Source organism: Cebus imitator, unplaced genomic scaffold, assembly GCF_001604975.1.
Source record: "Cebus imitator isolate Cc_AM_T3 unplaced genomic scaffold, Cebus_imitator-1.0 Scaffold84, whole genome shotgun sequence".
NCBI lineage: Eukaryota > Metazoa > Chordata > Mammalia > Primates > Cebidae > Cebus > Cebus imitator.
This window is the reverse complement of record NW_016107399.1, coordinates 4697261-4710052: the sequence shown is the minus strand read 5'-3', so window position 1 is coordinate 4710052 and position 12792 is coordinate 4697261. Positions and strand designations below refer to the sequence as shown.

Sequence of the window (12792 nt, the reverse complement as noted above, 5' to 3'; positions counted from 1 at the left end):
TCCACCTGACAAACACCTCATATGTTGAGAAAACATTTCCTGCAAACATTGCAACAATTTGCCTTCTTACACAACATGAGAAACCAGAACCTCAGTAAGTTCTCTTGAAGGGATTTTCTTCTCTTCTATCCCTAAGATAACTTATTATCCTCCATGTTTTTTAGCTCTATTTTCCAGCTTTCTTGAGAATCATCAGAAATCTGCCAGTATTTTATTATCTGAGAAATACTTCTGAGACAACAGAGACAGGATACAGTCCTTTGGATCTTGTATCTTCCACATAGCCAATCCCAAAGCACAAATCATTTAAAATGGCTCAATAAACACATATAACTGGCTTATTATGATGTGTTAGGAATTTTTTAGGTGCCGAGGATAAAGAGATGAGTGAGACACAACCCTGCACTAGAGAAATAAATAATTTTCTTTTCTTTTTTTTTTTTTTTTTTTTTTTGAGACAGACTCTCACTCTGTCACCCAGGCTGGAGTGCAGTGGTGTGATCTCAGCTCACTGCAACCTCTGCCTCCCAGGTTCAAGCAATTCTCCTGCCCCAGCCTCTCATCTAGCTGGGATTACTGGCATGCACCACCACATCTGTATTTTTAGTAGAGATGGGGTTTCACCTGATGGCCAGGCTGGTCTCAAGCTCCTGACCTCAGCGATCCACCCACCCTAGCCTCCCAAAGTGCTAAGATTACAGGCGTGAGGTGAGAAATTAACAATTTTCTAAGTGTTTCTATTTCCAGCCCATGCCCACAGCCAATTCTTAGCTATCACGGAATATGAGTCTCACTCGGTCACTGGTTGCACCAGGAAATAGGCTTAGGAGAGCCCCAAAGAGAAAGCTGCTCAGTGAGTCTAACCACACGGAAAGAATCCTACATCACCACCACAGACGTGGTGGTTTTGCTTTGAAATAGCAGAGTATTGGGCCTTGGCTTTCCCTTTATTCTTCTGCGGTGATCTGCTTCTCAGGGTCTCTTTCAATACAGAACAGGTACAGCCAGGTACTCCCAGTTCAAAAACAACTTTATTTCCTCTGAATAGAGACCTTTGAATAGAAGAAACATAACTTGATGATTATAATTAAAGCCTCAGGATTCTCTCTAGCTTGGACTAGACAACATGGTTACCAGTCTTCTCTGGTTATCCCTGCCTCAACTCCAATTTTTCTGCTTGATCTATTCTTCCTTGTCCATAACCACCCACGTCCACCTCTATAATTATTCCGTTCCCATAGAACAGCTCCAGAGCAACCTTCTTCAGGTACAAGGTGGTAAGTTTCCTTCTGCTTGGCTGTCGTGGAAACTGCTTTCTCCATGGTTACTGGGACCGTGATTTGGCCTGTGTCTCAGATTCTGCCCCCAGAGTCTTCCTGAACTCAGCTGTTATTTTTCTGGCATTGTGCCAAAGGGTTTTGTCCAGGAATATCTTTATCTGATCTTACTCATCTCTTTGTCTTCCTCACCATTTTTAAGCTTCTAAAACCCCCAGCCAGCTGAACTCAGCCCCAGAACTCAGCCAGCCAGCTGAAGTGTATAGAGTCCCTGATAGGACTCAAACAGGTTAATAACTATGGGCAAAACAGAACTAGAATCAGGTCGATTGTATCAGTCACTACCTTAGCTAAACACCAGAGAAAGAGAGAAAAGGAGATACTGTAACCCAAATCCAGGAGCCCAAATGAGTGCCTGAGAAGCATACGAGACACTGAGCTCTGGGTCAGAGAGCTGGCACATTAGTGTCCCTGGAAAAATCAGCTCTAGCAGCCAAAAGACAAAGGTATTTCATCAGTCTCATGAGAGATTTTTCTCTGACAGCTGCCCAGGATTCTCTCTCATCCTTGAAACCAGAGGGTAGTTCTGGTCAGCTCCACCACAGATGTATGGTCAGTATCGTCACAGGAAAATTTAAGAGCTTTTAGGTCTTTGTCAATATCATCTGGCAAAAGGCCTATGGATTCCTCGCTAACACAAATGTGGATCCACTAAAGACTGAATGGGATGGTCATGAGCCCTCTTCAACCCCTTATGAACCTCATTCTCGTCCTACTTTGCTAATAGTGCCTAAGTTGATGAATTGGTCAGGTAAATCCAACCAGACAAATTCTCAAAGGATAAAAATATGTTTAATTATCTTTCTGTGTTTTCCCCAACAATTAGGGTTATTCTAGGCACACAGTGGCCTGAGACTCATAGCAGGTCACCTGATGCTATCCTGTTGATGGTACCCACGGCTGCCACTCCCTGACCTTACAAGTGCTCATTCTGACCCCCCACCTTCTCAAAAACTCCCTCTGCAGGCTCAATATTTGCTTAAACATGAGCAAATCTACACACTTCAGCTGACTCGGGATTACAGATTGATAGGGATTTATTCTGGACTCATCACAAATGCTTGTATTATAAATATGATTTAGCACTTAATCATGAATTATCCTGTATTGTTCTCAAATTGTGTGCACTTCTTGAACAGAATTGCATGATGGTAAAGAGCTCTGACTCTGAACTGACATGGTTCAAATTCTAACTTCCCAACTTACAGTAGAATAAACTAAAATACCTATAATATTTTATAGTGTTACTGTGGGATGACATAAACTAGCACACACAGAATGCTATGTCTGGCACAGAGTAAGGATCTCTAAGTGCCAGTCATAATAATCCCCAAGTGGGGTAAGAAACATCTTCTACTCCTCATTTTCCCCTTATAAACTAAGCATACAATAAATACTAGGCACAAGATAGGTGTTTAATACATGCTGACTGACTGACTGAATAACTTCCCCAACAGGCTGCATTCTTCCAAGGCTGACAAAAACATTTCTGCCCGAGAATTCTCCGAAAATCATTACAGCTGCTATTTAGGCTCACACTTTGACTCGTCATCCCATTGCCCTCCTCTCCATCACATATTCCTTTAAAGTAAGAAAGAATTCCCTGTGCTGTTCCAGTTGCTAAAAGTCTCATGGCTGCAGCAGTGAGTCAGCAGCTCATCCTGCAGCTGGCAGCTCAGACCCAGCCATGGCCCACTGTGCTCAGTATGTCCTGCAGCAGCCACAGGTATGCCCAAGGACACTGCAGCATCCCACCTGGGGCACTGTAGTTCTCTTGGATCCATGCCTCACTGCGGCTTGAAGCCTGATGCTGATGAGTGTGCAGAAAAGCTGCTTCACTTCAGCTGCCTTTAAGCCCCTGGGCACGTCTGGTCCCCAAAGCCTACAGTTAAGGAATCAGAGCACGTTCCTGCCAAACAGAATCCTCAACAGGGTGGCCTGGCGACCATCTGCATAGCAGGCAAAGCACACGCAAAGCTGCATCCCCTGCTGTCATCCCCTGTTGTCTGAAAAGCAACCTTTTTATTACTGACTGTGTCTAGCCAAACCTCGAGCAAGTGAGTAGGAAGATTGGGGAGGGCATCCCTTGAGAAGGGCACTTCTGTGAGCCCCTTAAAGCCTAAATGTGCTTCTTCAGGAAAAGAAGACTCTTATCTTTTTCTGATAGAAAACAGACTCTATCTAATTTCTCTTCATGAGACAGGGAGCTCCTTGAGAGCAAAGACTGTGTGGGGTTCCAGAGGTATTCCCAGTGCCTCGCCTGCACACAGAAGGTGCTCAGTACATGTTTGACGGCTGATGATGGCTGCTGAATGGCCAAGCCCCTCAAGCAGGAGTGCAACATTGCAGTTTCCTCCTACATCCCTGGAATACCACCACCTGTTCCCCACCATAATTCCTCCCCCCTCACCTCTACCACATGCTTCCAGTGCCAGTGGAGCAAAGGAAGAGCTACCTCTCTCTCCACGTTGGGACCTGGTTTGTTGAAGTTGCCCCCTCACCTCAGAAGCCAGAAGAGAGGCTTTGATGGAGGGCACACAGCTGTTCTAGCAACTGAATGGAGATCACAGGTACGTATATACACTGATGGTGATACTTCTGAGGGATCTATCTCAGTTCCCAGAAGAGGAAAATGGCATGACTTTTTGACTGGGTGTGGTCACTATGAGCTTCAATGATTGAAATGGAAATTAAAGTGAAAGGGTTTCCTCAGTCCCCAATCATGTATGTTTCTGTCTTGCCTTATACAAATTTTCCCCCAAAAGCTATTCTGTTTGATCGGCTGCCTCTCTTCTCTCTCTCTCTCCTCATTCTCTCTCTCTCTTTATCAATATTTCCTGAGCACACCCTGTCAGTGCTCCCTTTGTTAATAAGCTTCCAGTTCTTTCAGAGCAAAGGTTGGCCTGCAGCTTTCTCTCTCACACACACATACACACACACACACTATGTAATGTGCTAGAAGAGACATTAACCAATAACTACTGAATCAACAGTAGTAATTTTCTCACTTTGATGTTCAGTAGTAATCAATAACTACTGAAAATCAAAGTGAGCCTGAGGACCAGAGGTAGGTGCCCTGCCCAAGTCTCACAGCCAGTGAGTGACCTTACTAGACTCATGAATTCCAATCCAGTGATCTTTTCATTATGGAAATGTTTCATTTTGGTTTCTTGTTGTTGTTGTTTTGTTTTCTTTTTGCTTTTCTTTAATAGGTCTTCAAAGGAGATCTAATGTCAGGTTTTTTCTTACTGAGAAGTTGTGACACCTCCCAGGTAAAAGCCAGGTCCTCCAGGTAAGACATTCTCCCAGATTCTGCCTTTTTTTTTTTTTTTTTTTTTTTTGCATTCCCCAAGATACTGTTTCACCTAAAATGGCAGGGAGGACCCTGGACCTCTCACCTTCCCACGTAATAAGTGATAAGTATACTTATCACACACTGAGATGGAATGACTCTTCCCCGTCACAATCTAAAGCCCAGACAGGTACAGTCATCATGTGTGAAAATGAAGATTTTCCTTTGCAAATGCAGCCACTTAACGGTAAAATTGTGGAAAGGAGGCTGTGTGTGTTCACCTTGGTCAGTGCTGCAGCCCAAGCCCAGGTGGCGCCTCCAGGGGGCATTCAAGTGAGGGAACAGTTACACCTGGCAGGCAGTCCTGACCAGCCCTTTTTGCCCTGGTCTCCTTGGATGCCTTCAGACTGCAGAGATCTTACTCAGTTTGCATCCCCCGCACAGTCTGCAAGCCAAGCTGCAGACATCAACGTGTTTCAGGAGAAAGAGCGCCACCTGCTGTCTCTGGACTGCAGGACCACGTTTCTTTGAAAACCTCAGCGATGCTCTCTCCAAGCTGCCCAGTGCCTGGAATTCCGCTCTCCACAGCGAAGGGAGAAAACTGCAACTAAGAAATTCGCACTGATGCTCCATGTCACACTGTGAACCAGCGACTCTCCCAGGAAAACCCTGCACGAGCCCTGTAGCACACATCTTTCTCCTTTCTTGCGGTTTCATTTCTCCCCTCCAGCTGAGAACAGACGGAAGCCTTGGAGGCTTGTCGTTCCGCTGAGGATCTGAATGCAAAGAGACATGCCCAAGGTCACACAGCGGCCCCGCTCTATCCCAACACAGACTTCTCCCACACCACGTAAAGGCTGGATCGAATTTAGGCATTTCAGATTTCTTGCTCTTTGCCTGCAGCAGAAATGTTGCAACAGAATTCTCTTCACTGCGGCTTTGCTGATCTCACCAGTGCTGACCCCAGCTCCACATGATGCTTTGTAGTATAGCTGTTTATGTTCAAATGTTGTCTCCGCTATTAGAGCCCAAGGAAGCCAACACCTGATTAATCTCTGCAGTCTTTTGCAGGACTTCCTCACTGTTAAGTGTCTGGGGACTTAGCTTCCCACCCCTATTTCTTCTCAGGAGCCTCAGAAATCAAATCCATTCTCCTGGTCTTTTTTTTTTTTTTTTTTTTTTTTTTTTTTTGAGTCGGAGTTTCGCTCCTCTTGTTACCCAGGCTGGAGTGCAATGGCGCGATCTCTGCTCACCGCAACCTCCGCCTCCTGGGTTCAGGCAATTCTCCTGCCTCAGCCTCCTGAGTACCTGGGATTACAGGCACGCGCCACCATGCCCAGCTAATTTTTTGTATTTTTAGTGGAGACGGGGTTTCACCATGTTGACCAGGATGGTCTCGATCTCTTGACCTCGTGATCCACCCGCCTCGGCCTCCCAAAGTGCTGGGATTACAGGCGTGAGCCACCGCGCCCGGCCTCTCCTGGTCTTTTTAAAGCTGTCATCTTCTACTGCTCTGTTAGCAGGTCCTGCTTCCCCGAGACTGAGTGAAAAGGACACAAGCTCTCTGGCTTCTCACTTAGTATCTTCTTTCCTGTCTACCACCCCAAAAAAATTACATCAGCCCTTAATATTTTAAAACTTTCATTTCTAATCCCTATCAGCAAACAGATGAGATAACAAATACAACAGTTTTTGCAATTGACCAATTTCCTGAGATTTTTTTCTGAATTATCTCCTGAAACAAAAGAGAATACTCAATTGTGAACTCTACTTATCTTTGCTCTCATCCCACCCCCAAAAAAAGAACTTTGAGAGTGAAGCCACAACTTCACAGCCTGAGGACAGGAAAACCAGGGCGCCATGATTTCCACCAAAGGAGGCTCCGCAGGCACAGGGCATCACATAGCCACCCTGCCTCATCCTTCTCGTCTGTAAAATGGCCAGAATAAAAGTGTTTACTCATAGGAAAATCCTCATCTGAGGATTAAATGAGGTCATTTAGACCCTATCGTGGTATATGGCAAAAACTAAGTTCACGGTCAATAGTTATTTAATTAATTAGGTGATTTATTTTATGAAACAAACTTGATGACAAGGGAAGAGAACATAAAGGACAAAAATCCTTCAGGCGGTGGCAAGGGCTCAGTTAAAGTATAAGGAGTAATAATTTGGGGGATGTGCCAGTGAGTACCAGAAGGAAGCGAGAGAGAGAAGAGTCCAGAGATCTCGTCATTTCACTTCAGACAAAGGTGGTCAAACAGCAAAACTCAGCCTTCAGTTCTGCTTCCACATCCCAACCAAGGAGCTTCAGCCACAGGCATCTGGGCCTCTCCTCTCACTAGACAACAGGGCCAGTGCTGCTGCTGTCCTGACTGACTTCAGCTCCATTAATCCACCCCCTTGCCTTCCATTCTCCTTGGAGGCCGCGTGTGCTGAAGGCCTCTTGAACTCCTTTGCTATCCCAACCTGCAGTATCACCTGAGGTTGGAAATCCAGCATGTAGCAGAGGCTTTCTGTGGCAGGTCCTAGGTTGGTTGCCTGAGGACAGCACCGCCCTCCCCAACCCCTAGCTCTGAGATGCCCTGTGGGAAGTTCTCACCTGCCATGGTGGCTGTCCTACCAACAGCATCTCCCTTCAGGGTTCATCTTATTTTCTTCTGATGAGCAAGCAAAGGCAACCAGACTCTCCGTAGGTGTAAGCTGGCACGCACATTTGGCAGGGAGGGCGGATTTCTTGGGGACATTCTATTACTCACTCTCATGCCCAGCCCACCCTGTGCTGAGGCAGCAAAACCTTCTCCCCAACCAGGTACTGGGGATGTCCATTTTCCAGGCAGCTGGTGGTGAGCAGGGAGGTGAAAAGGGGAGTCTTTCAGAGAAGCAGGCTAGCAGGTGAGCCACCTGGAGACACTTAGGGGAGGTAGGTCTATTTTTCTCCACCCAACATCACTGAAGAACCCATTCCCACCCTAAATGGACTAAGAAAGCCATGGGGTGACATGCTGCTGCCAACTAGACTGGCATCTTGGACAAGCCCGAGAATGAAGCTCAGGGAACGAAGCAATGTGTTTTTAAGCAGGACTCTCAGCTCCTGCAGCCTAAGCCTACACTCTTGATCTCAATTTTGCTAGAGTTGTGACAACCATGAAATGCCCTCATGTGCAACTCACAAGTAGCCTATCAACTGCCCGTCAGCCTTGAAATAAAGATGAAGCTCCTTGTTATGAAGGTTATGGCTACTTTGGAAATACATTTTATAAGTAACCACAAATTTTTATGTCTGTATTTTGATTGTTTTCATACAACTATAACCCTCTTAGGGTAATTTTTACAAATCCCAGGGGTTCCTTCTGTGGTCATCTGTGCCTGGCCCATGTTGAACGCTGAGTATAGCTCAGCAGCTGTGTCCCCAGTGATTCAGGCTGCAGCCTTGTCTCCTTCCTCATGCATCAGGAGTGTGATACCTGGTCAGCTTATTCAGGAGCATAAATGTTGGCTGCAACTGTGAAGGTCACTGCTACAGAACCACACCATAGTTGTCGAGTGTTTGGCAGTTATCTTAATTACTTAGAGCATTTGTTAAAATTAGAGATGCGCGTCCTGTACTACTGAATTTGAATCTATGATGATGAGTAGTTTCAAGAGGTTCCCAGGGGTTTCTGATGCACGCAGAGTTTGACAGCTGCACTCTAGCACCTGGCTACTCACAATGTGGTCCGTGGACCAGTTGTCATCCATACCTACAAGCATGTTAGAAACGCACACTCTCTGGCCCCACCCCAGACCTCCTGAATCAGAATCTATATTTTAATAAGATCCCAGGCAATTCATTTGCATGTTGAAGTTTGAGAAGCACTGCCCTAGGACAAAGGCTATAACATCCTGGGAATCTGAGGTAAGTAAATAGAATTTCCTCCTCATTTTCAGGATGAATGACTGCTGCCTGTGTAGTGACTGCTTGCCCTGCCTGCTGGATGACAGAACCCAGGGACATGCAGGTGCAGCAGCTGGTCCATCAGAACCTTCTAAGAAACCTTCAAATTCTCCTGTCCTATCCACTCTTGCACCTTGCCCCTAATCGATGACATTAGAGCTCCAGAGATGGTAAAGGGGATACACCCAGGCAACGTGGCAGACTGAAGTCTATCCAAATCTCAGCTCTAGGGCAGCCATGAAAAAAATCACACTACCCTTCCAACGTTTAGTTTCTGTACATGTAGAGGACATCTGAAAGGTTTGCAAAGGTCATTCCAGCTCTTCATGTAACACATCCTTCCCGTCCATTTCACACATATGAAAAGTCACAGCTGGAAGGGACCTTCCATCACCTGATCCTAAATCCTTCCTTGCTGTCCCCAACTCATACATGGGGAACCTGGGCCAGCCAGACAGCCCATGAAAGGGCAGAGCCCTGACTAGAACCTAGAGCTTCCCAGGCCGAGTTCAGCATGCTTTGCACCATCTAGTACCTGGGACATCATTCTTGGGTTGGGTAGTCCAGGAAACATATTGTGAGACAGAATATGCAGGAAGTGTACTGGGGAGTGCTCTCAGAAATAACATCTTTAAGAGCGTAAGGGGAGTAAGATTGGGCAGAAGGAGAAGATGAATCCCACAGGAAGCCCAGGAGCTGGGATGTCCTACAAAGCTGTCCCTAATTAAGACAAAGGAACCGGGCCTTTGTATTCCACACCAACCAATCTGGGTAATTCTTAGAGAGGGACTCCGAAGGGAGCCAATGGCCATCAGTACTCCCAGCAGTCAGGGGACAAGTAGCTCGGTTCTGGGTGGGAAATCTGAGCAGCACACTGCAGCACCTGGGACAGCACACCCTTGGCACCACCAGCTCACTTACTTCATAGTGTAAGTGTGCCCTTTCTGGGAGCAACTTCACTGTTATTCTGGCTGCTCTCTTTGCCTGGGGAAATTCTCAGTGGGAGATTAGTGGGAAAAACCACATTACTGCTCTGGTCTTGAGGCTGCCACTGAATCTTATTCTGTCCCTCCTCTTCTATCCATTCCAGATTCCTCTAACCCTTGGTCCACGCCTCTGCTGGCCTCCATGCCTGTTGGAGTGGCTTGAGCCCTCATCACTGAGGACACTGAGCCCCTGGTCACCACACTCTTCTCTGGCTGTGGCGGCTGCACTTGTCCATTTACCTCAAATTGGGCAGGGGAGACACCCTAATGTATCCCCTGAATGCCAAAACAGATCATCTCCCACCCTCTTTAAATAACAGCAGCACTACTTCCTCCTGATATCAGGGCCAATGGCTCCTGCCAGTGTGGAGACTCCTTTCCCTGCCTGCTGATATCTTAGTACAAGGAGCTAGAAGAGACAGTTGGCAATGACAGCTTAAGTATAATGGGCCCTTATCATATACCTCGATGGATGCCTTCTCCCCCTAGGAACCAGCACCTCTAGACCCACAGAGTCTCCTGCTGTGGGGATGGAGAGCACAGGTTCCACTGTGAGTCACCAGGAGGGATGGTAGACAGGGCCACTCCCACGTTCACCCCTCAATTCCAGGATCCATGAATTCCACCCTTTGCAGCGCAGCCCCCTGCAGTGGTAGTTGATTTAGAGTATACCATATTGCCACCTGAATCCTTAATACCATGGCTGTTCTAATCTCATACCCATTGCTCAGACACTAGAATGACTGAAGACTGAGGCTGGCTGATGTCAATGGGCAGTCATTCTGTCCACGCGGCTGTCTGGTGCCTCTTCCAAGGTAGCTGCTATCAGGTAGCATTAACATCAATACATAGACTCCAGTGCTTTGTGCCCACTCCCATTGCCCATCCCCATGCCCCTCCCCAGCCCCTGACATTGGCCATTTGATCTTTTTCTTTCCAGGTCCCTGACCAACCAGTCAATCCATTCACTACTCCTCATGAGCCAAAATATATTTGTACTTTAATCCACTTCTCTTTCCACACAGAAGAATGACTAGCTCTACCTCCCAAAGCTCTGCCTATTGAGAGAATTTCCTCTCATCTCTCTCTTTCAGGGACACCCCCAAGTGGAACTTTAGTTCACAGCAGTCCATTTTCAAACTGGAGCCCACATACAAAGCCAACCCATCTGTGACCCCTCTTGACCTTTTTTCTCCTCTCTAAGCCGTTCTTCAGGGAGCCTCCACAGCAGCCATAGCCATGGGCACTTGCTGAGGGAGAGGAAACAATAGTGGTGATGTGGGAGTCAAAGCCACTTGCTCACGTAGCTCCTGGTGATCTCTGGCCCTGCTTGTACTTGATACTGAATGAACCACTTGCGTCTTAAGAGGCTCACCTGAAAGACCGCAGCTCATGATGGGTGGCTCTCTTCAGCCACAGGCAGTGTTTGAAGAGCGGCTCAGCTGAGTCCTCAGCAGCCAACACTGGCAGCTGGGGGAGTGAGTACCTCATCCTTGAAGGGGAAATTAAGCAAGTGCATTACAGAGCCCACATCAGCATCAAATCTCCAACACAAACCTGTGAAGAAGCGAGAGATGGCGTTAATACCTCCATCGTGCAGATAAAGAATCCAAAGTATCACAAGGTTGAACAACTTCTTCAGTTCATGGAACATCAATCCAGCCTCAGAACAAGTGTCTGAACCAGAACTCTCTGATAGGAATACAATGTGAGCCACATATACAATGCTAAATTTTCTAGTAACAATATTACGAATAATAAAAAGAAACAGGAGATATTCATTTCAATACTAAATCATATTTAACCCAATATATCCAAACGGTTATCAAATCAACATGTAATCAATATTTGTAAATTAATAAGACACTTTACATTGTTCTTGTCATACAAAGTCTTTGACATCTGGTGTTTCATGTTCACAGCGCATCCCAGTGTGAACTAATCACAACGCAAGTGTCAGTGGCCACAATGCAAGTGTCCAGTGGCCAGTGACAACTCTATTGGAACCCACAGCTCCAGACTGTCCAGTTGTTCTCTGTGCTATCCTCTCAAGGTGTTCCTCCCTCAGAAGGAGCCTAGACCTGGAGGGAGATGTTTGAGCAACAATCCTGCCTCGGGTGAAAATCTAAGTCCCTGCGGCTTACCAAGCTTCCAGAACACCCACTCCTTTAGCACAGCACAATCTGCTGCTGCCAATTAGCTTCACAGGTGTTTCGCCACTTGCCAGGAAGGTTCAATTTGAAAAGAAAAGAAAAAAGCAGTAGTAGACAAATGTTTGAGTCCATCTCTGTGAGTACCCTGTAATTTAATGCTAAATTCATCTCCATTTGGTTTCTGTGGCAACCCAAAGAACCAGCTCTCCATAGCTCATATCATGACTCCTTGTCAGGTTTCTAAATACAGGGTCCCTGGAAAACAGTCGATATCCCAAATGTCTGAGCTCTGATACTCTCAGAAGCCCCTGATTCTGAGCTTGACCCACAGGTACAAGGATGCAGTATGGGAAACGTCTTAATAAAGTCTTTGGCCAACACAGGAAATGCAGGAAAGACAGGATTCAGGAGCGTTCATTCCTAGAAATCGTTTGAAATGGGGCTGATCTGTCTATGGTCCAATAAGACTTAGGAAAACAACTTCATGGAGATGAAAAGAAGGCTTGGACCTGATGCAGACATTGCCAACCCATGGCAGATTAGGCAGTGAACATGTTCAGCACAGATGGGCCCGTGTGGCAGTCATGAGCCCTCAAAAGCAAGTTTGGGCCGAGCATGGTGGCTCACGTCTGTAATTCCAGCACTTTGGGAGGCCAAAGCAGGCAGATAGCTTGAAGCTAGGAGTTCAAGACTAGCCTGGCCAACATGGTGAAACCCCGTCTCTACTAAAAATACAAAAATTAGTCAGGTGTGGTGGTGCATGCCTGTAATCCCAACTACTTGGGAGACTGAGGCAGGAGAATTGCTTGAACCCGGGAGGCAGAGGCTGCAGTGAGCTGAGATCACACCACTACACTTCAGCCTGGGTGACAGAGCAAGACACTGTCTCCAAAAAAATAAAAAGCAAATTTGCCTACTTTTGTCTTCTTCCCTTTTTTGCAGGTAGCATGCATGGGATTTGGGAGATGTGGATTTAAAACCTGGCTCCAGCATTGACTTAGATGCTTGACGTGCTTACTTGTCTCTGAGCCCAGAAATGTGAAATCATCCTAGAAAACCTTCAGCCACCCATGGCCAAGGCCCCAGGACT

General features: G+C 46.5%; 1 long non-coding RNA gene across 1 annotated transcript in view; it reads right to left on the bottom strand.

The window, feature by feature from the left end:
• The window catches only part of LOC119472077, an 84128-nt gene extending 72293 nt beyond the window's left edge, over positions 1–11835 (bottom strand). The window contains exons 1-2 of the long non-coding RNA XR_005201189.1: positions 11694–11835; positions 10925–11106 (exon numbers count right to left, since the gene is read on the bottom strand). This is a non-coding gene — a long non-coding RNA (uncharacterized LOC119472077). The remainder of the gene's footprint in view (positions 1–10924; positions 11107–11693) is intronic.
• Positions 11836–12792: the final 957 nt, after the last annotated feature.